Source organism: Sebastes umbrosus, chromosome 15 (assembly GCF_015220745.1).
Source record: "Sebastes umbrosus isolate fSebUmb1 chromosome 15, fSebUmb1.pri, whole genome shotgun sequence".
Lineage (NCBI taxonomy): Eukaryota > Metazoa > Chordata > Actinopteri > Perciformes > Sebastidae > Sebastes > Sebastes umbrosus.
In genome coordinates, this window is record NC_051283.1 from 12,501,798 (window position 1) to 12,527,401 (window position 25,604).

The 25,604-nt window shown below is 41.0% G+C and overlaps 1 protein-coding gene across 1 annotated transcript in view; it reads left to right on the plus strand.

Annotated features, from left to right (window-relative positions):
- The window catches only part of csmd2 (CUB and Sushi multiple domains 2), a 286,853-nt gene that overhangs the window by 102,694 nt on the left and 158,555 nt on the right, over positions 1–25,604 (plus strand). The window lies entirely within an intron of this gene.

The following is a 25,604-nucleotide window of genomic DNA, read 5'->3' on the forward strand; positions in this document are numbered from 1 at the left end:
GGCTATTACTAATATACAGAAAGCTAGTAAGATCACAGAGGCAGTAATTGAGCTTCCACTATGTCTAGGCTCTATCCAGAGCAGCTAAAGCATCATTCACTGATAAGTGTAGCAGTAAAATGTTATTTAATGCACAAGAAAGACAAGTATAAAAGTAAAGTACACAGGTGTAATTACCAGATTACCCATTATTCCTCTTCCTATTTCATGACCCTCAAGGGTCCTGACTCCAGACTGAGGGTTATTGGTCTTACCGATAGTTTGTATTTCACTTTTTCAGCATCAACTTCCTGTGGGTAATGTTCATACCTGAAATCAGCATAGCATTTGGCTAAATTGGATGAGTCAACCAGAACCCAGCTAGTGGGGATGTGTTTTAAAGGGTTGAAAACATGCAGGTGTTTGTTGGATTAAATATAAAAGATAGTATCTAGGATGCAATTTGGATAATTTTAATTTCACTCACTTAATCATTTGCCTTGTCATTAGCCAAACCTCGTTTGTGGTTGTCACAACAATGTGTGAACCTATGAGGTTAACCCAGGCAGCAACCTCCCCTTTTGAAAAATGAAGCCAATGCGAAAGTGCCTTAATCTTGCATTCTTGTTAATAGCCAGCAGGGGGCGACTCCTCTGGTTGCAAGTCTGATTGTATAGAAGCCTATGAGAAAATGACCCTACTTCTCACTTGATTTATTACCTCAGTAAACATTGTAAACATGAGTTTATGGTCTCAGTCGTTAGTTTCAAGTCTTCTTCAATACAGCATGATGTTCATTTAGTAAATTATGGTCCCATTTAGAGTCAAATAGACCATAAAGCAGGGTATGATTTGGAGTGGTCTACCTTGTGATTGACAGGTCCGCTACCACAACGTTGTCCGGTCTGGGAGTTGACAGTGTTTTTGTCTTCCAACTTTAACCCTTTCACAGTGTGTTTTAAGTTCATGAAGGTTAATTATAACATTTCGGTCGTCCAAAAATGTCTTATTCATCGTTCGGTTGTACTGAGCTCCACCCTCTCATGTCACTTCTAGTTCCAAAAAAAACAAGATGGCGTTTGTCAAAAGGCCAAACTCGAGGCTTCTAAACGGCAGTCCACAAACCACTGGTTGACGTCCTGGCGACTACATCCACTTCTTTCATAAAGTCTATGGGATAACCATTATAATAGTTGGTCAAAGCATGGTCACTTGTTGCTTGTTTATGCTTTTATGCACCGAGGTTGGAACTGTAGCATTTGGTCCTTACTGCTCTAATCCCAGTGTGTGTTTACTAATGATCAGTTTGAACCTGCACAGAAGCTATCTCAGAGGTAAGGCTTATAAAAAGGGGAAAAAAATACTGTTGCATTGTTTTTTTGGTTTTTCTTGAGCTCTATTAGATGTCACTGGATACGGGTAGTGGATGATAGTCACTCATAGCATTCACCCTTCCCTGAGGCAGCCCTCCCTCTGCCATCCAGGCGTGTGTTCACAGAAGTGGTGAATTTGAGGCTAATTATCAAGCACACACTGCTGCTCAGGGAGCTCCGTGGCAGATCCCAAGACGCGGAAAGTGTGAACATAAAGTCACACACTCATATATGCATGCACTCCTGCACACACCTACACACTCAAGAGATATATTTTTAGTGGGAAGATATTCGGGGTGCTCATGGGCAGGGCATTAAAGTCACACCATTTATTTAACTGTAGCTAATTGAGTCCAGTGGGATTGTTTGTTGTTACTGAGCTTTCTTTATGAGCAAAGAAAGGGTGGATGAAGAACGACAGAACTTTACATGCATCTTATATAATGTTGTTCACAGCCCCACTTTCTCTCTCTCCGTTCCAATCCACAGGAAATATACAGTACCTCTATATATTTGGTCCTCCCTCTTTCTAACAGGCATTATACTACACACAATTGTCAATAAATTCTTGCATTTGGATTCCAAAACAAATCTGTAAAACAGCTTGACATTGGAAAATGAATGTCATTGATTTTATTTTCAACTTGAGACCACAGATTAAATTTCTGCTGTTACAGTACAATATCTGTCAGTGGTGGTTAATGGTCTGCATTGGGTATTACCTCTGGGATGTCGTATAATTTAGACGTGCGACATCAGTCATTGTTTAGACACTGCAGAGACTCGTGTTTCACTCGGTGATAGAATACCTTTTGATTACCTTGGTTCAAACAAACAGGCTGGCATTGGCACATTGTTTGTGTATACACCTTGTTTTCAGATCCTTGTTTGGCATCCTCACAATAATAATACAAAAATGTAAAAGACAAGGAAACCAAGAACAAACCGTAGAAATATAATTGAATGGCTCGCAAGTAATTGCGGTTCCTGCGGCTTCAAAGAAAGTATTCCCTATTCCCAACCTTCTTTTTCCACTCATAGTAGCACATTTTTGTGCTCATATCTCACTGACGTACATCGTTGTCCGTCTGAGACCATAATCCATCTTTACAACTTCTGAAGTACATTATTTTTGCAGGCAGGATCCATGTTCTTTTCATGCAGTAACTTTGGTAACTTCTAGAGGTCCTGTGGGAACTAAACTTGACTTATCAGAGAAGACTTTTTTTAAAAAAGTTGAAAATATCTGTAAATATTTTACTTCACAATTGTTTTGTGCCCTGAAGAGACTTTTATGCTTTGTGTATCCCTGGCACTCTAAAATATAACCTGGTCTCACTCCCAGGGTGTGGCCTTCGGTGTCTTTAGCATCTGAATGAGGTGAACCGGGCTTTCAACTTACTCCAATGTAAACCCATCCATGTTATTATTAGACGCTCAGAGCAACGGACGTTGTATTTTCAGCGAGAAGTCCGCTGTCAAACAGACCGGACTTCAACTTGTGAACCGGCGTTCATGTCCCGTGTGAAACCAAAGGTTAAGTGATCTTTACTGACGATGTTATGTTACATGACAATTCCTCCGTAGCTTACGTCGCATTATAAGCATACTTATTTTAAGCCAAACCATGATGTTTTTTCTAAACCTAACCAAGTAGTTTTATTGCCTAAACCTAGCCGCCACATTTCACAACGCTAACCCCATGTTACAACATTAACCGCAACTGTTTCACAATGTCAACCACTTGCAAACCTTTCACAAACCTGTGTGAAGATACTAGCTTAGAAAAAGGTCTGCCCAAGCGGCAAAATATGACAAGTATGGATGAGATTACATTTCTAAAATACCTGTAACTCAATTTTAATTTAAGGAACTATCATTACAATAGCATAAACAGAAATATATAATACTAATAACTGTATCTTGCACCTTCAGGGAAGTTCTCCTGGCCACTGGACTCCAATAATTGCTATGTATCTGAAGGAAGAGGAAGTGGGAAAATGCACTTATCAAAGTTACATTTGTTAACGCCCTGGTCTCTCTATTAATTACTTACCCGTGACTTTGACCTATTTCACTACAGGATAGCAGAGTCAGGCGAGGCTCTACCTCAGGGCCTTGTCCTCCTTACTCTGGATAGCAACATACCGTACTTCACCCTGTGTGACTGTGTTACCGCGGGCTCTCTGTCTGTCAGGGAAAGACTGATGCTGATTGACGGCTAACACAAGGTCTCTGTCACAGCTACTGTAATCACATTCACCATGGAAAGACTGAGGCATACTCAGTCTTTGATGCACTGATGGCCTAGAGGTATCACATACATGAAAGGTATTCTTTTTTTCCCCATAATGTAATCTTGATATAGGGGAGCTGGAAGAACATGCTGTGCCATGTGCTAGATGTTTCTGTGAATGTCTGGTGTTTTTATAGCTGCTTCTACAGTTTTGGTGTAGGATTTCTTTCTTATGAGTATTGTTTTGTCGGATTTGGTTTTTAAATGACCCATGGATTTTAATTTCTTGAGCCATGTTGCCATGCCTCCACACAATGCCTTCCAGTTGTAGGCTGTGTAGAAATCTGCTGGTTCCTTTTGCCACATACTAATGAGATATAAATGCTAATACAGATATTTGATATACAGTAGTGCAGCAAGTTTCCGCTGCATGACTCATACAGTATACACTTATAGATATGCAGCTGTAGAATAGTTATCATGCTGCTATACATTACTGTTTAGCATCTCATTCAAAAGCATTTTTTATTTGCTGAATTATACACTGAATACTGATTTAGTTCCAGTCAAAGCCACTCCATCCACACATCCACCCACACAACCTATTCGATTCCTCTTAAGTGCTTCCTGCTTCGGGGCCCCAATATTAATGAGAGAGAAATTAACGGCAGCCGCCACAGTGCTGCCATTAGGCTACTCCTGTCCCAATTAACTGATGTTACTACCGTCATTCGCATTAAGGTGCCTTACCATTTTGAATTTTGAAGTTGAAATGAATATCAATTATTGTGCACTTTTCAGTCGAGCTATTTTGAGAGGGGCAAATAAAGTTTTTGTTTGTGCTGCGACGACTTAAAAGCTCGCTGCCGAACGAAATAGTCTGCGTGATTGGAATGGATGTTGAGTGATGTAGTGCGCAGCAGGCAGACAGCTGTCACCAAACACCAGTGTAAACAACTACAGCTGTACCTGCGTTGTGCATGCAAATGTCTGCATCTTTGGATATATTGTGCGTGTCTATACACACACACAGTATGTATGTAGGGCGATGTGTTTGTGCACATGAATGGACCTGTTACAATAGATTTACTGGCTTCAAATAGAAGGATGAGAGTGAAGGACAGACTAAAGACAGACAGAGGTCTGGTAGGGAGGTCTGACTCAGAGCTGTCACCAGTAAGGTCTGCTCTTATGTCTGTACCGTCGTGGAGTCATGCAACTTTGAATTACCATGCATAACATTGCCACTCAAGCATGCATGAACAGCAGCGTTCACCACCATCTGCTATATAAATGATGGTTTATGGCTGCCTTCCTTGATCAGACGGAGGGTGTTTTGCAGGTGGAAAACACGAGGCGCGCCTCACTGCCTTTTTGTTGCTCAGTCAGACAGAGCGTTTTTTGCAGTTTGCTGCGTCTTTTTATTTTATATGTTGCTAGGCAACCACCAAATGATTGCTAATGTTACCTTATTACAAACCGTGAACTGTACGTGACTCAAATAGTGACAGTTAAAACTAATGAAAACACAACTTACCAGAAATCCAGAAACCATAAAGTACTGCACTAATTTGCTTCCTGCTGTTTTCTGTTAAGAAGATGGTAACTATACCCTTGGTAAAGACATTTAGTTTCGGGTATCAACTAAAAGTCTCCACAATGAGAAGAAACACTAATGACGTCAGGTGCTTTTCCGCTCTGATTTGAAAATTGTGAGGCACTCAGCAACACAAAAGCAGCGCACAAAACGCTTCAGTCTCATTGAAAACAATTTCAAAAAGCCCTCTGTCTGATCGGGGCCTAAGGTTTATATTCGGGCTGTCAAAGTTAATGCGATAATAACGCATTCACGCAAATTATTTTTAATGCGACTAATTTAATTTGAAGCATTATCGCAACTTGCGATTTGTAGGTTGTAGCAGGCTCAGTTTAAAGCTAGAGGGAAGATGCTGACATCATATGAAACAAGAAAACCTAAGGAAACCATGTCCTACTAGCTTGTCACGAAGGAGGTTATATAACGCTTCAAAGTTACACTAAATTTTGACGAGGAAAAACTGGCATGGCCATTTTCAAAGACGTCCCTTGACCTCTGACCTCAAGATATCTGAATGAAAATGGGTTCTATGGGTACCCGCGAGTCTCCCCTTTACAGACATGCCCACTTTATGATACTCACATGCAGTTTGGGGCAAGTCATAGTCAAGTCAGCACACTGACACACTGACAGATGCTGTTGCCTGTTGGGCTTGAGTTTGTCTTTAATCGATTGACAGCCCTAGTTTATAGATGATGTTAGTCCTACCTATAAAAACCAAGAATGGTGATACTAGAAACACAGTTTTTACACCTAAAAAGGAATAAATGAGTAACTGAATCTAACTTTGAGCCTTGTATTGTGAATTCTACCAGCTTGTGAGCTGACTGCATCATTGCACCCTGTTTTGGCAAGTTCTTTGATTGAAGAAAGTTGGATATGTTGTGCACAAACCAAAAACCCCTCAGCCTTCCTGAGGAGGACATGTACTACACGTCTGGATATCTTCTGTTGGGCGGAAGACGGGAGGCGACATCTTGATGTACGAGCATTCGAAAACAAGTGTTGCTGAGGGCCACAAAAGGTTGGTGTGGAGTTGCTCAGAATAATGACGCTGCTTCCGACTATATTTTAACAGCTGCTCTTATCACACTCGTCGTCGTCTTATTCTCAACTCTTGCACCTCGCTTCACTTATTCTCCCTCCATACCTTGTTCGGCCTGGCATGCTCACTTCCAACTGGCAGACGTGCTGCTTGATTAATGTGTTCATAATCACCATGGAGACCAAGAAAAGGTGATTAATACTAGTCATTTAACATAGTTAGAACCTCCACAGAGAGTGTTTGTCTGAGCGAGTGTGTTTGTTTGCCTTCCTGGCCCAGGCTTTTGTCTATAAATGACTGTGTGTGTGCATACTGTACTGTATATGTCAAAAGAATGATTTATGTATTTCCACTCTAACGACTCTCGGGTAATTGTTGTGAAATGAAGGCATGTTTACATCTTTTCTGAGTGTCACTGTATCAGCGGCTTGCAGAGGATGGATATGGAATTCAAGGTTGAACAGGCGACGCTTGAATCATTGTCTTTTAAAACGTCCACTCGGATTGACAGATATCTCCTCTGAATTGACAGGTGCTTTAGGACGGAACAGAATAGCGCGTGTATGTTGTCAGCATTCTGAGCTGTCTCTCTCTGCTTTATGTCTCTATATATATTGGCCTATACCGTATATTATTATGAAAGAATCTCCAGGGTCCTGCAGTCTCGTCAGTGGCCACCCAGCCTAATGACATGGGCTATTAATGCTTCATTAATCCACACAGTGAGGGAATGAGGATGGGGATGATGGCTCTGCCCACATACTGCAACCACTGCAATGTCCTCCATAGACCCAGATCTTTATATATATATATCCTACAGTAGGGTGTAACTTTGTCAGTGACAGCGAAAGAGCATCATGTTTCCCTCTGAGATTGGCTAAAAGTAGCAGCATTAGCACATAGACACATGTACAGTGAGTGCACATACACACACATGCCTGTTTGGATACACACACATTTGTAATTATCATTATCATCACCATTATTATCTTCATCAACAGCAGCAGTTATACCAAACCTGTGAAGTATTTGCCTTATTAAAAGTGTGAAAACAAGCCCAGAGAAAAAATAGCCAAAGGAATGCAGTCAGTTTTTTTCTCTCCTGCATTATGTGCATTTTTTTTACTACTTAAAAGTAGTTTTAAACTGAATCAATTACAGTTGGGGACATCAAGAGTTGTTTTTTTCAAATGCACATACAGTAAACAGGATTTGTTTTTCTAGCACATTAATTAAGAAAGATCAATCAGGCTACTTAATTTTGCTCCTTTTTTGTTGTTTGTGAAACAACTGTTGTTTGCGGCATTAAAAAGGCATTCTGATATGATTTTATTTCCACCTTGCATAAACCTCCTGATGTTTACCTCTCCAATGCAGCACCTCTAATGTGTGGTTAAGTGTTTTGCGTTTATCTCTGAGTGGGTAATTCATCTTTCACAAAAAGGAGTGACAGTAAAAGGCGAATCAAACGCTGACTTTGCACCATTTTTTTGCTTTCAAATCACTGCGTGCCTGGAAATTACACAACTGTCCTCTGCCGTACTGCAATTGAAATCATTTTTTGCCCGAGGCAAATTTTTGTTGTTGTCATGAGACGGGTGAATTTGGGAAAATGTAAACAAGCAAATGACATGGCCCAGATAATATTGCTCAGAGGCAAAGTGACCCACGGTCAAGGTTTTTGCATTTTAATTCTGTGTAGACAATTCCTGTTAATACACACAAATCTATATGTAACAAAGAGCAAAAACAACTGTGATATAACCAGAACTCACTCACTCTTTAATGTTATACATGCAGTAACCTTTTATGGTGGTTGTTGTATTGTTCTGTTTTTGTTCCACATATCTGTGCTCAAATCCAAAAAGACATGAAAGTAAAGCCTTTTTATAGCGTAGTTGTGCAACATAACTTTTCATATTTACACACTATGTGAGAGCACTGATATAGAGTAACGGCATTCGGGTATGACTAACTGTGGCTCTGTTACATTCGGTGTCACACTCACACATCTACAGTATATAATGTATAGAGTTATATTTCCTTGTATTCCGTTTTGTTCACATAAACTCTCGTAGTTAATGGGTGCTTTCTATCATCTGTATCATAACACACACCTGCAGTGAGCAGAGGCAGTGGATATATCATAGCTAAGGTTGGAGGGGGGTGAAAGGTCAGCGCTGACTCAGGAGGACGCAGATGGAGAGGCCTTTTTTAATTGGATGGTGGTTTTACGACAAATCGGTCACGGTCACGGGTGATGTATAAAAGATAGCTCTTCTCATCGTACCTCAAGGTGTTTTTCCATCCTTTCTCTCCCCACTTTACCTGATTGATGACTTTAATATTTACCTGTGATCCCCTTCTCTTAACATTGGGGCAGGGCGTTAAGAGAAAATAAAGCAGAAACTCGTGAAATACTGTAGATTAATACCTCTAAAGCTGAATAAAGTATAGAACCATAAAAGACTATATGAGCCTATGTTATCTCCCTCGAACGGTTTTAGACTGGAAGACCAATAAAGGCTAATGGAAGAAGAGATCAGGCTCTATCAGCAAGGGTGAATATCTCTCCGCTCTCTGCTGTATAATGGAAGAGAACTTGGCCCACTTCCACTTTGCCCAGATAATTTAAAGGCTTAATTCTACCTGGCCTGTTTGAAGTTTAGTGTAACATGTGGAAGGAGGATCAAAGATTGCTTTGAACAGATTGAGAGCAAAACACAACCCACAAGCCCAAATTGAGCTGATGTGAGAGTGGGTATTCATCATTTTGTATGTGAAAGCTATTATCCGGTTATATATGGTGGGTAATGCATTTTACAAAAATGTTTTGTTATTATCGTTACATCCCAACCGTAATCAATAAATCAAATGCTCTGACAGAAAAAAAAAAAAATCTGGTTTGTGTGGCTGTCACAGGACTGTAATAAGTCTGTACATTCGGGCCTAATAAAATGATTGGACGGGCTACCTACCTACCTACCTGCCTGTGCACTCATTGCGTGTCACTTGAGTCTTCCACAAGCTGCTAGCTTGACAGCCGTGAGTACTATCAATAGCCATCTTCGTTGTTTACATTCATTATTATAATATGATCATTTTGGGGGAGTGGCTTTGGAGGGAGGCCTGAAGCGATGGACTGTCAGTGTTGCCGACTTGGCGACTTTCTCTCTAGTTTTAGTGGCTTTTAGAGCAAGTGCTGCCAGCTACTTTTATTGGAAAAGGGTTGGCAACACTGGGCCTGCCGAGGCGATATTCGACTGAAAGTTCACCAAAGTTGAACTCAACGTATGTCCGGGCAATATAACGATATATATTGTCAAAACGATATGAAAATGTCTATCGTATATACTATTCGGTATTGTTTCTATTGCGATATAGGATAGGCCTATTTTCATTTATTTTTTTCTCTATAATTTCACTTAAAGTTCTTAAAATGAAAAAAATACTTTCTTACTATTCGTCAAGTATTTAATTCACACAGCAGTATACAAAAATAGGCTTTCCCATAAGGTTATTTCCTATGGAGTATTTATTTATTGAATTGCCAGAAAACATGCTATATTGTGATCATCATTATCGGAATATGAAATGGCCTATATCGTGATAGGAGATTTTTTTGGCCATATCGCCCAGCCCTAACTCAACGCAAATGCGAGGATGCCAATTTGCTTTGCAACCGGATGCAAATGTTTTTTCACCCCTTTGTTCTCTTAGAATGGAAGTGAATAGGAGGCGGATGCTAATTTTGCACGTGTTGCCCTTCCTTCACTGTTGCTGGTTTCTCCAGTGTTACCTACCCAAGCTTTAATATTCAATTTGTCTAATAATAGTAAATTATATTTAATCCACCGTGATAAATGATTGTTTTGCTACATTTCATTGAACATCTGGACTTTAGTGTCTCCACATATCCCTCTTTATGCATCCGCAAGTGCGTATGCATGTTTATATACCAAATGTGTGAGAACACCTGCCTGCATTCAGGTATGAATCAGTGTATACGACGTACTCAGTTTTCTCAGCTTCTTCAGATATCCCCATCAACTGCTCTAAGAGGCTGCCATCAAAGCTCACATCTCAAGTCACCTGCCATCCCACAATAGTTCTTTGAATACTTTCATTTCACCATCCCTCTCTCAGCAGGGACAGCCATCTGGATTTTGGGATTGGCATTTCCTGCCACCTGTCTGATCAAACTTTAGCAATCTGTCCCCCAACTGTCTGCATGCGTATGTGCTTCTTACCCTAAATCGTTTAGATGTAGGACACAACAGGCACACTGTTCACTGCCGTTTCATTTTCTCATCCTCGCCTTTCCTTTTCTTCCGATTCTTGTGTTTGAGGAAGAGAAAGACGGAGCAGATAATACTGAATGTGGCATCCATTTGCATTGTATATTGTCCCCAAAAGTAGGCATGGAGCAGCAGACTAAGACAGAGGGAGGGATTACAGGGAGCGATGGCAAAAGAGGGAGAACAAACGCTAATCTCTAAAAAATGAACTCCGAAAGCCAGACAAAAGGCCAGTGAACACAGCGGTGGAATAAAGGCCTTCTCTATCTTTTTTTTTTTTTGCATCCCATACTTTGCAGTTCATTCATTAGGAAGAATTTTTGAATGGGTTCACAATAGAATGGCATTGTCAGCGACCCTCAAACTAATTAAAAGAAAACAAGCTCATGTAGCTAAAAAAAAACTACTGAGGGTGGACAGCAGGAGGGGACAATGAGGAAGAAGAGGCTCTGAAAATAGAGGTTGTGGTTATGTTTTGGCAGGTCTTGGTGCCTGGATGACTCATTCCCTATGTACTCTGAAAGTTACTCATCTCTTGCCTGGTTCTTCCTCCCACCACAAAGTCATCTTTCTCCCACGTTTACCATTCTCCCGTCATGGAAATTCTCAGAGCTCGTATCTATTCTCACAGCCTCAGTGAGATGGTACGTGATCAGAAATAATCTTGAAAAACAAACTATAAAAACCTAGAGAAAGAGAGATGTACTGTAACATGGTTGGACATTGAGTGAGCAACGACACAAGGGACAGAGGAGTCTGGATGAGATGAAAGAGGGGAGCAACTGGGGCACCAGATGTCCTTCTGGGGTTCGTTTTCCGAGTGGCTCATTACCACATGCAGACAGCCAAACATGTGGCTTAACAATCTGACTATGAAAATCACTTTTACTTTATAAGTTGATACAATCAGCCTCTTGAGCTTTCTCAAGCTTCGAGTCTAAATAAGCATTCTTACAAAAGGGGCAGGGGGCACTAGAAATTAGAAAATCATGGAGAAATAGTAGAGGGAGCAATTTAACCTTTAGTGGCTGTTAGCATCACGCTGACATCAAATCTGAAGTGATTGATAATTAGATTTTCCATCTGAAGAGTTGACTTTTATAAGCTCAGTTTATACTTGGAATCCTGCCTCAAGGCAGGAGCAATGCACAAGTGTAGAATTAATTTTGTCATGTGTTTTCAGACATTGTAGCTTTGCTACATGATCAATACAGAGTACAATGCTAATGTGAAGGCGTTTACTTCACAGATCTTGACTTTGACACCAAACTGTAGTCTGTCTATTGGCTCATTTCCTTAGTGAGACCCAGCCAGTGGCCACCTCCGGGTCTGAAAAGTGAAGCCAATACGGAAGTGCCTTAATCTTGCATTCTTTCTAACAGCCAGCAGGGGGCGACTCCTCTGGTTGCAAAAAGAAGTCAGATTGTATAGAAGTCTATGAGAAGATGACCCTACTTCTAACTTGATTTATTACCTCAGTTAATATTGTAAACATGAGTTTATGGTCTCAATCGCTAGTTTCAAGTCTTCTTCAATACAGCATGACGTTCATTTAGTAAATTATGGTCCCGTTTATTGAGTAAAACAGACGATAAAGCAGGGTGTGCTTTAGGGCGTGGCTACCTCGTGATTGACAGGTTGCTACCACGGTGTTGGCCGGTCTGGGTGTTGGCCCGATTTTCGTCTTACAACTTTAACCCTTTCACAGTTTGTTTTCAGTTCACTAAAGTTAATTGTAACATTTTGGTCACCTAAAAATGCCTTATTCAGAGTTTGGTTGTCCTTAGCTCCACCCTCTTGCCAGCAAAGATGGTGGTGGCCAAAATGCAGAACTCAAGGCTTCAAAACGGCAGTCTGCAAACCAGTGGGTGACGTCACGGTGGTTATATCCATCCCTTATATACAGTTTATGAACCCAGTTCAAAGCTTGAGGTTTCTGTATATTCAGCTAGCGTGTGTAACTACTACTTGCTCAATTGCAAGCACAAACCTTTAGCAGAAACAAGTATGATCACCCAATTTTGTAGATTTGGTGACTAGAGGCACAATCGGGATGCCAGAGCAGCACAGCACAAACTGGAAAAGAGGCTGAGAAGGATGATGAGCCTCAAATCAAATCAACTCCTCTCATCTGGTTTAAAAGCAGCAGACAGTTTCCTAATGGGCTGGAAGAAGCTGACGAGAAAATAGATTTTATCCTCAGAAAGCAGAGTTGCGAGGCAAAAATATACACCTCAAATATGCCTCCAAGAGCAGATAATGTCCCTTTTTTTAGATTTGGATTTACATTCCTGGAGACACTGCAGTTCCTGGCCATTGGTAATGATGCGCACATTGAAAGGAAGACAGAAGCCAAACTACAACTGCATTACCTAGTAGTACAATAAAAGGTTTCTTATTTCAACTGTTTGTAACACATGACCTGTGTGAAGTAATGCACAGTGCATCCCTCAGACTACAGGAAAACTCATATTCCCTCTCCTATATGATACCTTTAGGGTTTTAATCAACTAAAAGGGAAAGAACATTTTACATCTTACAGACGTAAAGTTAAGTGTTGTTGTCTGATCAGACTCTGCCTTAATTACATTTTAAAATGTATATTGATAATCATTTACACATGCATTGGATGACATTTTCTATCGATATAAAACAACGCGTTATTCAACATACATGAAAGTGTCTTACAGAGGTCACCTTGTGCCTTCTACCAATGATAGCCACATAAATTGCTCTAAGTGTGCTTGGTTTTATGATTAGATCCGGTCTGAGTAGATGGTAAAGTGAACACAATTTATTGCCAAAAAACGTTCAAAATCTGCACTGCACCACCTGATCTGCATAATCGCATCCTCAGTTGCTCTACTCCACCCACCTTGGTGCATTGGTGCTTTTGGATCCTGGAACAAGTGCAAGCAGCACCAACAATGGACTTGACAAAAAACGGCATTGGATCCGTGTCGGTGCTATCGACAACTTAGCGCTGGCACAAAGTGAGTTTTAGTGTTTCTGTTCAGGCAGCCTCTTCAGAGTCCATCTGAAAAGATGCCAGGAAAAGCAGCGCAGTGGGAATTGAGTAAGGAATCACAGATAACTAACAATAGTAAAAGATAAGGAGACCACTGCAGTAGATGGAAGAGCTAAAATAGTAGTCGTACATTGGAGTGGGTGATTTAGAGTAAAGATGAAGTGTGTGGATGGTAGCCACTGGATCCAAAAAATGATGTACAAGTATAGACATGGTGGATCTTTTTTTTTTTTCCCAAGCACTCTGGTGTTGAGTAAAAATGTCTCCCTGTCATTAATCCTCCGCTAGTCTTTTTTCTCATTCTCTGCTGATTCCAGCAGGCTATTTTGTGAGGATTTGCGTTTGGTGTCGAGTAAAAAAGAGGTCAAACCCGTTGAATTCCTCACATAACGCCTTCCAAAATGAACATAGATGGATTTTAGTGGTCGTTATTACTTTGCATATTTTTCCCACTTGTAGTTAATTAGTTTGCTTTATACTTTATGTCGACCTTTATGTACTGTACTACCCTTTAATACGTGGGTGCCTTGGGGCTTATTGTTTAAAAGGGAAAATTCTGACTCTGCACTATTCAGTGCCTTCATTATAAAAAGTGCACGGGAGCAGATTGTACAGCAACACAGGTTTATAAGCCATTTAGTTTTATGAATGCCAGTAAGTTGCTGTAATGGGCTCCTGTTAAATCATGCATGCATTTAATGACCACGCGAACCACAAAAATAATTTAAAAACTGATATATCATGTTTGGCATTTCCTCAAACCAACAGTAGTCATTTGATTTAAGTATATGTAAAAGAGCTACATCATCAGAATTAGGTTATATTGTGCAATTTATCAATACGAGTGAAAGCTCCGTCACATTTCATAATTCTATAATTAGTGCAAAGAGAACTGTACTTGTCATAAACAAAATTAAATTGTTTTTATTTAAATTATTTATTGAATGAATTGTGGATAATTTGGGAGCCAAAGGACAAGATTGATTAAAGTGTCAGATAAAAAACAAAACAATAATTATAAACTAAATAATGTCCAATTATAATATTAAACAAGAAAAAATGATTCTTAGGCGCCGTATTGTGCATATATAATTGTCAATTTTATAAGGATGTGCGTGCATGTGATATCAAATAAGTTTTCTGTTGCAACGTGTTCACACATACTATCTATGGACACGCAATCCCACACATTCACAACCAAATACAAACAAAGATGCATGCAAAAACCCATAGATGCCTCTCTCCTAGCATAACAATGTGGTTATTTCCGGATGCTCTGGTATCAAGGGAATACAATGCGCCGGCTGTGTTTTGGGGGGATTTGACAGTGTTGCCTGGTTCAATATCATTAGCATGGTTTCACCTGTCTCCCCGCATACTGCGTCATCTCAGACTGCTCGCTCTGAAAAACTAACAGCTCATACACACAAACCACAGGAGAGAAGAGAGAGAGAGAGAGAGAGAGAGACATAGGGAGATGGGGAAAAGGAGGGAGAGCGAGAAATTGTCCAGCGAAGCATAGATGTCCATCTTAAACTGACTGATATTGAATCTTCACTTCTTAATATTATTACAAGTGAAAACAGCTGCAGTGTAAGATAATTTCACTTGCTTAGATTGCAAACCAATATTCGTTATATTAAGATGGTTACATTTGTTTTAAAGGAATAGTTCAACATTTTGGGTTATACACCAATTTGCTTTCTTGCTGCATGTAGTGTCGCACACATGCAGCCACTTTCCCAGTAAAAGTCTCCACCGCACATTTAGTTTAGTTTAGCAGGTTGTCAGCTGTGTGTCTGCCCGGCGTAACGACACTGTCTACCCAGATTAACGATAGCGATGGTCCGATAAACAGTGTGTGTATTTGTGCTACGTTAGCAGCTCTAGTATTGCCGGAGGCTTCTTGCTCGCCGCCGCTGCCACCGCCGCCGCCGCCACACACATACACTCTGTCAGCCCAACGTAACTTTAACGAGTGTTCGTGTGTGTGTTGAATGCTTCATGTATCCTGCAACTCCGGCTCCGCCTCTTAACGTGGGCTGTTAAGGTGGATCAGCTTTTCTCCTTAAAGCGATGAGCCGCTCTGCTTTTTAATTAATTATAAATATTTCTTTTGACCGTTTTAACCAATAGCGTTAATCGGTTAAAATGTCGGTGAATGGTTAAACGGTTAATTATGAACATCCCTAGTATGTGTTCATTATTAGAAATCAATTAACAACACAAAACAATGAAAAATATGGTCCAGAAACCCTCACAGGTACTGCATTTAGCATAAAAAAAAAATTCTAAAATCACAACATGACAAACTGAAGCCCAATAGGCAACAACAGCTGTCAGTGTGTCAGTGTGCTGACTTCACTATGACTTGCCCCAAACTGCATGTGATTATCATAAAGTGGGCATGTCTGTAAAGGGGAGACCCGTGGGTACCCATAGAACCCATTTTCATTCACATATCTGGAGGTCAGAGGTCAAGGGACCCCTTTGAAAATGGTCATGCCAGTTTTTCCTCTCCAAAATTGAGTGTAATTTGGAGCGTTATTTAGCCTCCTTTGCGACAAGCTAGTATGACATGGTTGGTACCAATGAATTCATTAGGTTTTATCTAGTTTCATATGATACAAATTTGCGTTAACACGTTATTGTGTTGACTTTGACAGCCCTACTTTGCATAGAGACTGGAAACTAAAGGAAACAGCCTGGCTCTGTCCAAGAGTAACAGAATCTTCCTACCAGCACCTCTAAAGCTCACTAATTAACATGGTATGTCTTGTTTATCTTGTACATACAAAAAACAAAGTGTAAGAACAAGTTGTGGTTTTACAGGAGGTTAGTCTTGTTGTCACCAAGTGGTTGCCAGGTGACGAACAGAAGCCTCCAGCAGCATAACTTGTCTTTTTTACACTTCATTTCTATTTATACAATTAAACAAACCACAGACATTGATGAGCTTTAGAGGTGCTGGTATGCAGATTTAGTTACCTTTAGACAGAGCCAGGCTAGCTGTTGTTAGTGACAGAAATCCATTTATTGTTGAGATGTATTGTTGATCTTTATTTCTTTGGAGGAAGCGTCAAAGCAATTTCACTGACGCTTCAGTTTGCCGTGCTAGCATAGCAGTCATTGGCGCTGGTTCTGTCAGTCATTGTAGCCTACTGTTTACTTTGATGTTTTACAAAAGCCATTTTCTTCTAAGCAGTCATAGAGCGTGACTTTCCAGGTGGCGGAGAAAAGAAGCCAGTTGAACATTGGAAGTGCTGCTGGCAGAATCACTCAGTGAGCTTTGATGGTAGTGGGAGGTACGATTTGTGAATCAGACGTTCTAAATGTTTCAACCTTGAGAATAATTTGTTTAAAATGATACTATGATATATTTCATTCCCTTAATTTTTGTGTTCACTAACTGCTTCTCCACCTGGCTCTTTTTCTCGGTGCATATCTCCTCTAGGAGATAAGGCATGATGTCCCTGCAGTCTGCCCTAGGATATTATTAGCATTTGTTTATTGTTGCGTTTGATAGATCTACAGCGAGGGCTCAATTATCACTGCCGCTTTTAAGAGTGACCTTGGAAACTCATTTGTTTGTCTCCCGTTAACCACAGATCCAATACCGTCCACAGGCGATTACACCCATTGAGAAGTGCACACATATTCTTTTTTCAGTTGGTGTGATGTGATTGATGGCGCGTGCGCCTGTTTGTTTGTGTATTAAGGTGCGTGCGTGTCGTCCGCAACCTTCCGCGGTGATGATGGCGAAGCGTCATGTCACCTGGGTTTGACAGAATTTAAACAGAAGGGGAGATATGGAGAAAACAGCCACCAATGACAATGTCTGTATTTGTCTTTTTTTTTGCTGCATCTTAGTCAAACAAGTCATTTGTGCCTGTGTAGGTCATTTTGTTGAAGGCAAACATTCAATAATCTAAGCCATTAGGCTCTGTATGGTTTCCTCATCAGCATTGTTCCACAGTCCATTCAATAGCAGTTTAGTCCTATTGCTTTGCTCTCGGTGACTTTGCCTACATCTACCTTGACTTTTTGAAGAAGAGTAATAAATCACGCTGACACCGGAATCAATTGCAGAACAAGTGGCACTAAATTCTTTACTTCCATGAATTGAGCCGCTTGAGTTTATGTTTCTGCCCCATTTTGTCTGCTTGTCTGTGTGAGTTTTTTTGGTCTGTTATCAGAATGTCTCAGAGAGTTTCACACGTTTAACCTTAATCTAACTAAACTGGGACACTCGCAGACCCAAGGGATGTACTTTTTGTCATATCCCGTGGGTGCTTCATTCTATCATTCCAGTTTTTCACGACTTTGTCAATCAATGTGTTTGTAATGACTTCACATCATTGTTTTCTATTTTAAGTGTTGCTTTTTCAAAAAAAGTCCAACGTATTGGAGTCCTAGGGGACCCCAGTCAAAAGCAACCAATTGCAGCCTATGCAGTTAAAATACATGAAACATAATAGATAGATAAAATGTTTGTCATGGGTCCTGTTTTAAAGTATGACACACTATCAGGGAGGCTAGGGACAGTCTGTCAGTCATTTTGAAGGAGAGAGAGAGAGACGGATGTAGCAGACACAGATTTCCTCATGTGCTTTGTCTTATTTTTCTCACAGTAGTTTATTCTTGGGGTCTCCAGGGACACCAGTCGGTAGTCCTTGTATGTTAAATATGTTGGTAGGATGAGTGTTAAAGGGACTCTATGTAAGAATCAGAAATTGCTTGTTAACAGCGACACCTGTGGCCGTTAAGACAAACGAAAGTCAGCGTCCTGTTGCTCGAGCTCGCGCTTGTGCTCGCTCTACATAGACATGAACGAGCATCGGTCAAAACAGTGAGGCGACACACGTCAGCTAAAACCACAATATCTCTATATTTCACCTGCTTTGCAGGAATGTTAACTGACCAGACGAAGGTCTCTCCGCGAATCAATGCTGATACTGTGTTGTCCTGCTTCAGACTCCCGTCTTCTGCAGTGTGTAGTGTGCGCACATGCACGTGAGAGGTGGAGCGAGTGAGAACGAGCGCGGTGTGTGAGTGAAGGCAAGCAGGCAGGCAGAGGAGCAGAGCAGCATCGACTCCGGCCCTGGAGACCAAAGCTCCCCTGTGTCTTCTGGCTGTGGGTGGAGTGTAGGTTTGCTTTCAACAGGAGATTCTGGCTCTGAAGTGCTAGCAAATGCAGCAACTCCAACACTAAATGATGGGGGAAACCCTCAATTAACTGGCCAGCCAGCTCCAAACCAGTGTTTGGTCTTAAATTGATCCCAGTCACTCCTAAGAGCTTTACTTTGGTATATATTCTATCTTTCATATAGGTTTTAACTATTGCAATCTATTTTGACCATCAACATTAACTGTTCAACAATCCAACAGTGTGGCTGACTTAACTTAAACCTATTCTTCACCGACAGTCTTTCTCTTAGGGCTGTCCCAAATACCATTTTTTGGGCTTCGAAGCTTCGGTGAGGAATATCCGAAGGTATTCAAAGCTTGGCAGCACAGCGCGGCCCAGCAAGCAGACATATTCTTCTGTCTGTCTCCCCTGTTTCAGTGCCCGGGACAGCACTACTGTCCACACAAACACTTCTACACACAACAAACAGCGATATCCGTCTGAGAATAACTAATAATAATTAATGTTGAATAATGAATAATGTTGTGGGATTATTCCTTATTTCATGGTCTATTTTGGGATTTATACTTTGTTATTATATAGTTATATAAAAATACAAACAAACAACAAAATCCTGAAGCATTCGAATACCGATTTGAAGGTCGAATACCACAGGAACGGTCGATGCTTTGAATTTTCAACGCATTCGGGTCAGCCCTACTTTTCTCTACACACTCAGTTAATATGACAGATTGTCACTATGACCTTAAGCAATGCTGACATGTTTGATGTGAATATCATGCTGTCGTATGGAAAATAAGTTCACACTTCATCTTGAGACTTGTGTCGGTGTGCCTACTATACATTTCTCTTTGGTGAAGGAAATGAAACAGCCTGGCAGAACAGCCAATGAGATTAGTTTTAATTTGCATAGATGTTATTAAAATTGGAAGAGAATATCCTCAATTGCCTTCATATGTTCCTGTCTTTGAAAAAGAGATCTGAGTTGAAACTGAGGAGGAGGAAATTGGTGTATGATGATTGTATGTGAATGGCAGGATCATGGGAAGGTCATATGGCAGTTGTACCCTTACATATCCCCAAGCATGAGCTGGGTTTTAACATCTATCTACATTCTTTACTCTGTTTTAAAAATGACTGACACAAAAGTGCATTTGTAGGAAGCTTCTAGATAGGCTTAAAAATGAAAAAAAAAGAATAAGGGAAAGGAAGCCAAGATGGGGGTTGGTGTGTTGTTCTTCCCAAAAGGAAATTTCTTTCAATCAGTGTCCATATTATATGTTCTATGAGGGCAGAAAATGAGTTGTGGGAAGAGGAAGAAAGGAATCCCTCAGAAGATTTAACAAGGCGCTCTGATGGGGCCAGAGGTCTGAATCATGAATAATACATGAGCACTGAGAGAGGAAGAAGAACAGACATTTTGGCTCTGTTGGACCAGGGAGTCTAAGGGAAAAGTAGGCATGTAGGCTCTGATGCGTCTGCAGTTTTACCGGCCTGGCCAGTGGAGTTTTCAAACTCCTCTGTAAGGCCTTCTCTTTGTGCACAGACCCGTGAGACATAACTGCCCTGAAGGCCTCTCCTAATATTTTGGCCTTAACTTATAGTGTAAGGTTGATGGTTTTTACTGCCTAGGTGGTTTGCTGTTTGAAGAAAATGAATGAACAGTGTTGAGGGTTCTATGTTGTTTGGGAGCAGGAGGGGCTCTGGTGGTTCATTTAAACCCCCAGTGTATGTCTGGTCTCGGTTACATCTGAAGGTCACAGCTACGGCTCCACTGCCGGGGCTTTAATACTGCCTTTCTGGACTTAAGGGTCTTCCACACTGATTAGTTTTACCTCAGAAGGATGTGGCGTGTGTGTGTGTTTGTGTGTGTGTTAGGCTGTATGACAGAGAGAGAGAGAAGGGGAGAGAATTTATTGATATCTGCGTACGTGTTTGTAGCTGTAAATGTTTGCTAGTGATGGTTTGTGTGTGTGTGGCTGCATGTACATCTGGATAGACTGGCCTGTGCTATAATTCACACAGCCTCATTAAAATGCTTGAAAGTTTTGGCTTTAAAGTCACGGTGACCCCCGGTCTGCTGTAAGCACCGGGACCTGCATACTGAGCAGAGCTCTGATTGATCTACCTAAGTAGCTGCAATTAACAGAGACGTTCTTCGTCCAGAATCTACCCACCCCACACACGCCTGCAAGCCACCCACACACACGGACGCAAGTGTGGTCATCTGACTCTACATCACAATGAACTCACCCGCCGAGCGGTGATTTAAAGCGTTTGATCCTAACGCGGAGCTAGTCACCTTTGACACCTAAACTCCGCCCATCAGTGATTATGCGTGGGGTAATTTGACACCTTTCGCCCCTCGGAACAGAAAACAGATGACATGAAACGATGAATATAAAGCAGAAAAAAAAAAAGACCCAATCCACTGGGAAAGGGGTTCGCTGAATTTCCTGATGACGACGACCTTTGTTCAGAATCCTGAAAGGCATTAACAATTTAATGAGTCACATCTCATCAGTATGGAAAGTATCTCCATGCTAGTGCTGCGTAAATGTATTCTGACTGGTCTTGCTTATTCCTAAGACCCTCAATCATAATGTGACGGTGAAGAGACAAGTCTAAGCAACAAGGATTTGCAAATCCCTCTACTCAGAAATGGGATGTTGCCTATGAAGTTGTGTAACATTAAAACCATTTCATGACTTTTATGAGTGTTGATAATGGAAGTAAAAGAGCTGCGTCAAAACCCGTTTCTCAGAAATCTGCGTGTGTCAGCGTCAGTCCCCCCAACTCAAGAACACCACTGGCTGCTTCTATCACCTTGCCTTGCCCAAAATACATTTCTTGGACAATCATCAAAAGTCTGACTCAGACTGAGGAGCTTTGGGGCCTGGAACTGGAAACTGATTTAGCTACTGCACTCTCAAGACAATTCCGCATAAAATCTAATATGGTCAGCCAGACACCGAGAGAGCGAGAGGGCGAGGTGAAAAGGAACTATAGAAGTGGCCACAACAACCTTCAGGAGACCTCCGTCAGCCAGCTCAGGACTTTTTCTGTTGCTCCCCATGGTCACTTTCACCCTGAAACTTTAATGTTTTCAGCAAAAAAAAAAGGGGCCGGACAGTGAAATGGGGGAAAGGCAGAGGTTACACTAGGTCAAAAATGATATTTATGGTGTTCATCTGTCATCCCATATTTATTAATCCCTAATCCTTAATGGCAGACGCATCAGTTCCTTATCCTCTGCCATTGCAACAGTTTATCACAACCTTAAGTCAGTCTTTAGCCTGCTTGTTGCGTGTTAATGAGAGCTGATTCCAGCTTAAATTGCGCTTTAATTCTAAGGGACATTTTTATTTGTCCCTATGGTGAAAAGGGGAGTAACGTTAACAGGGCTGTTTGCATTAAAATCTTGGCGCCGGTGTTTGGAGGCCTTTGTATGTGCCGTGTGGGCCGTGGGGATCATATATAGTGATTCATTGGTGTGAGATTTAGTACCCAGGATTCAGGACCCAGCTATGCACTTGGAGCCAGAGGTGATTCTGGCGCTCTCCTCTCTCGTCCTCGTAGTACTACTCCAAACGCACATGTGCCAGACACTACGTGACCCCCCCTCGATGCTTCATCTTAAAGTGATAAAACACCTCTTGAGGCATGCCGATTCACTTTATCAGCCTTGCGCTTTCCGTTGTAAATCAAGGCCAGTGTCGCACAACATGGCTTCACATTTCCGCCTCATTTTCATTATACCATGCCGCCTCCCAGCCAAACTGAAATGAAGGAACAAATCGTAATCTGGTCAGAAAAATAACTTAATTATGACCATGCTTAGAAATATATAAAAAAAACAAACAAAGAGATTGCCAATAAAGACAGATAGTGTATATGATTGAATTTATGTGGGACATTTATATGGTTTTTCTTGGTTTACTCTGTTTTCCCATCCATTATGCTTTAGAAAAAGGGCCAAGCTCTAAAGCCCCGTGCACACCAAGTTTATATTTTTCATCTGAAATTGTTGCACGTTTAAAAATAAATACAACCTCATGTTGTGTTAATCACAGACTCCGAAACTTTCGTCTGTCATTTTTTTTGCATCCGTCAAAAACCAAAAGAGGGTTGTTTGACCACTCAGAGCCACTTTCCGAGCAAACGCCATCATCCAACATGAAATGGCATGATACATATTCACTTTGTCTTCCCACACAAAGCATTTTACGACTAAGAAATACAAGAATATAGAGATGCAAACAGTTTTAAAGGTAGATTATGGCAGGTGATTGCAGAACAGCTTAGAATCGGGGATGGTCGCAAAACAAAGGATGTAGTAAAGATTAGACAGTATAGATTGTGCTCTAGGCAGCTCAACAAAAAATAATAAAACACATCAGTCTCAGTGTGCAAGGTGTCTGCATTTTGTTTTTATCGGATGACAAATTTAAAAAATGCGTACAAAAAAATACGGACTTTAGTTCTAAGACCTTTAGTCAGGGGTAGTTGTTGAATGTTCAGTAAAGGAAATGGACAACGAAGAGTCCAAGAATTTAACATTGATAATGCAACATGTCCCATTGGAAATCATGTTTGCTTGAAAGGCATATTAGATGACAGGTAGATACTGTGTGTTTGAGTTTCTGGTCGTAATTATACTTTGATACCCAAAGCCATTTCAGTCACCTTTAATTGTAATGTAGGGTATAGGGTTGGTCTCTCCCGGGTTAAAATCACTTGGCGTATGGACAGTGAGCTGTTTTTGAGTTGTTAGAAGGAGCAAAAGTAGTTTATGTGGAGCAAATAGAGGATGAACTGAGAGGTTAATAAATATGCTCCAGGTTAATTTGACAATGTTTGAGCAATTGAGTTTGTGGCATATACATACATGCATACAACACACATGTTGCACACAAACTGTGATCAACACTTGTTACACCACCGTTTTCATCAAAGCCCTCTGATATAAGGAGCTCCTTCGTCTGGTCAGGACATAGAGTCAACACCAACCATTGCTCCTGATCCTGACCTTAACCCGTTGTAACTGGAACACAACGGTTTGATTAGCGAAGCTTGCTTCGGTGGAAATCTCTTAACCGAGGGTTGAGGTCATTGGCGTCACTGACTTAACAAGTGGCTGCCACACCTGCTACATGCTGAAAAGCAACCATGGGAGACAGGAGAAACACTTGAGTTTCATCAGTGACATACTCTCTTTTTTTTCTGCACTCTGCTCCATCTTCCCGCCGTCTGCGTGCAGCATGGCTGAAAAAAGCCAAATCACTGACATTTTGATACCATCTCTCTTTCTCTTTTAATCATCGTCTCATTTCTCCCTCGCGGTTTGTCCGGCCTGCTGCCCAAAACTCTTTTCAAAAAATCCACTCTCTCTGTCTCTCCCTCCTCCGTGACGTCCTTCAGGTGAGCTCGTGTTCACCTTGACTAATAAGTTGAGCTACTGTATCGTGTACCCTGAAGCTGAACCGACTGCACCGAGGGTTTACTTTATAAACGAATAGTGCTGTTTTCATCAAAATAAAAAGGAAATTCTGTCTACATCTAGAAACCTGCATGCTTTTTAATTGATCCTAAGAGAGCTCTACAGTGCATTCAGTCACGTCTCTCCACCAAACACCCTCGCCAGACTCCCTCATAGTAGATCCATGTCTCTTTTGGTTGGAGCTGTATGCTTAAAGCTGTTTTATTCTTTTGTCCCTGGCGGCATCAGTACACAAAATATGTTTTTGCATTCAAAGCAGAATAGTTATTAGCTTGCAAAATATGCCTCATACCTATTTTTTCCCAGTCGCTTTCTCAGTTTTATTACATTATTTAATCACATTTCCACTTCTCTTTGCTTTTTTCAGTGGTATTAATGAGACCTCGGTTGGAGGCGTACCTCAGTATGTATCTACTCTATAGAGTGAAGCAGAGATGTAGGTTGGGGGAGATGAGGTGGACACAGTTGGGGGAAATGTAATTTACAGATGGGCAATAGGAATTAATGCACACACTTGTGCGAATGTGTGCCTGAGCGAATAAGTGCATATCCTGTACGAGTGTGTGCGTGAGATTGTGTTAGTGTGTCTCCGGATAAAACATGATGTGTTCCCAAACGACTCTGGGCTTTAACAACTGAAGAAGAAGTGCCGGGTAAGCAACAGCGCTCATTAGCATACAGATCAGGAGGCACTATAAGTGTTTGTGAAGTATAATTCACTATTGCTTTTTCGAAGCAATAAAAAGGAGTGTGTCCTTTCTCTGCAAATGCCAATGCCGGTCTTTTCCTGGTCCCATTTTTTTATTGGGCCACGGTTTGGTTAAGAGTCGTTAACATTACAGTTCCCCCTTGAGTATCAGACCCTCCTTTTTAATAGATCTCAAAGGTGTAACATTTTAACATCTCCAAGTCAAGGCCACATTAATTTTGAAACATTAGTGTGATTACCATAAACAAACAAGACAATCAGCAGGAAGACTGGCAGGTTCTGCCAATCTCTGTAATGTATAGTCTGCCATTGGGCTTGACTTTATTGGGAATCTGATGGATTACACAATTGCTTTATAGGACAAAACAGAAGCACAAGAGAGCACAATCCTCTCCTACAAAGGAAGATTGTAATGGTAGATTGAATAAAAGTTGATATTTAAATTACTTTTAGGAAGAAATGATTTGTACATCAATTACAGTTACTCATACAGCAGCATACCTAACATAGTAACATATTTATGCCTCCTTACCGGTGACAGCCGTGGCCGGAGGCACTATGTTTTGGGGTTTTCCGTCTGTCCCATTCTCGTGAACACGATATCTCAGGAACGCCTGGAGCGAATTTCTTATAATTTTAAACAAATGTTCACTTTGACTCAAGGATGAGTTGATGAGATTTTGGTGGTCA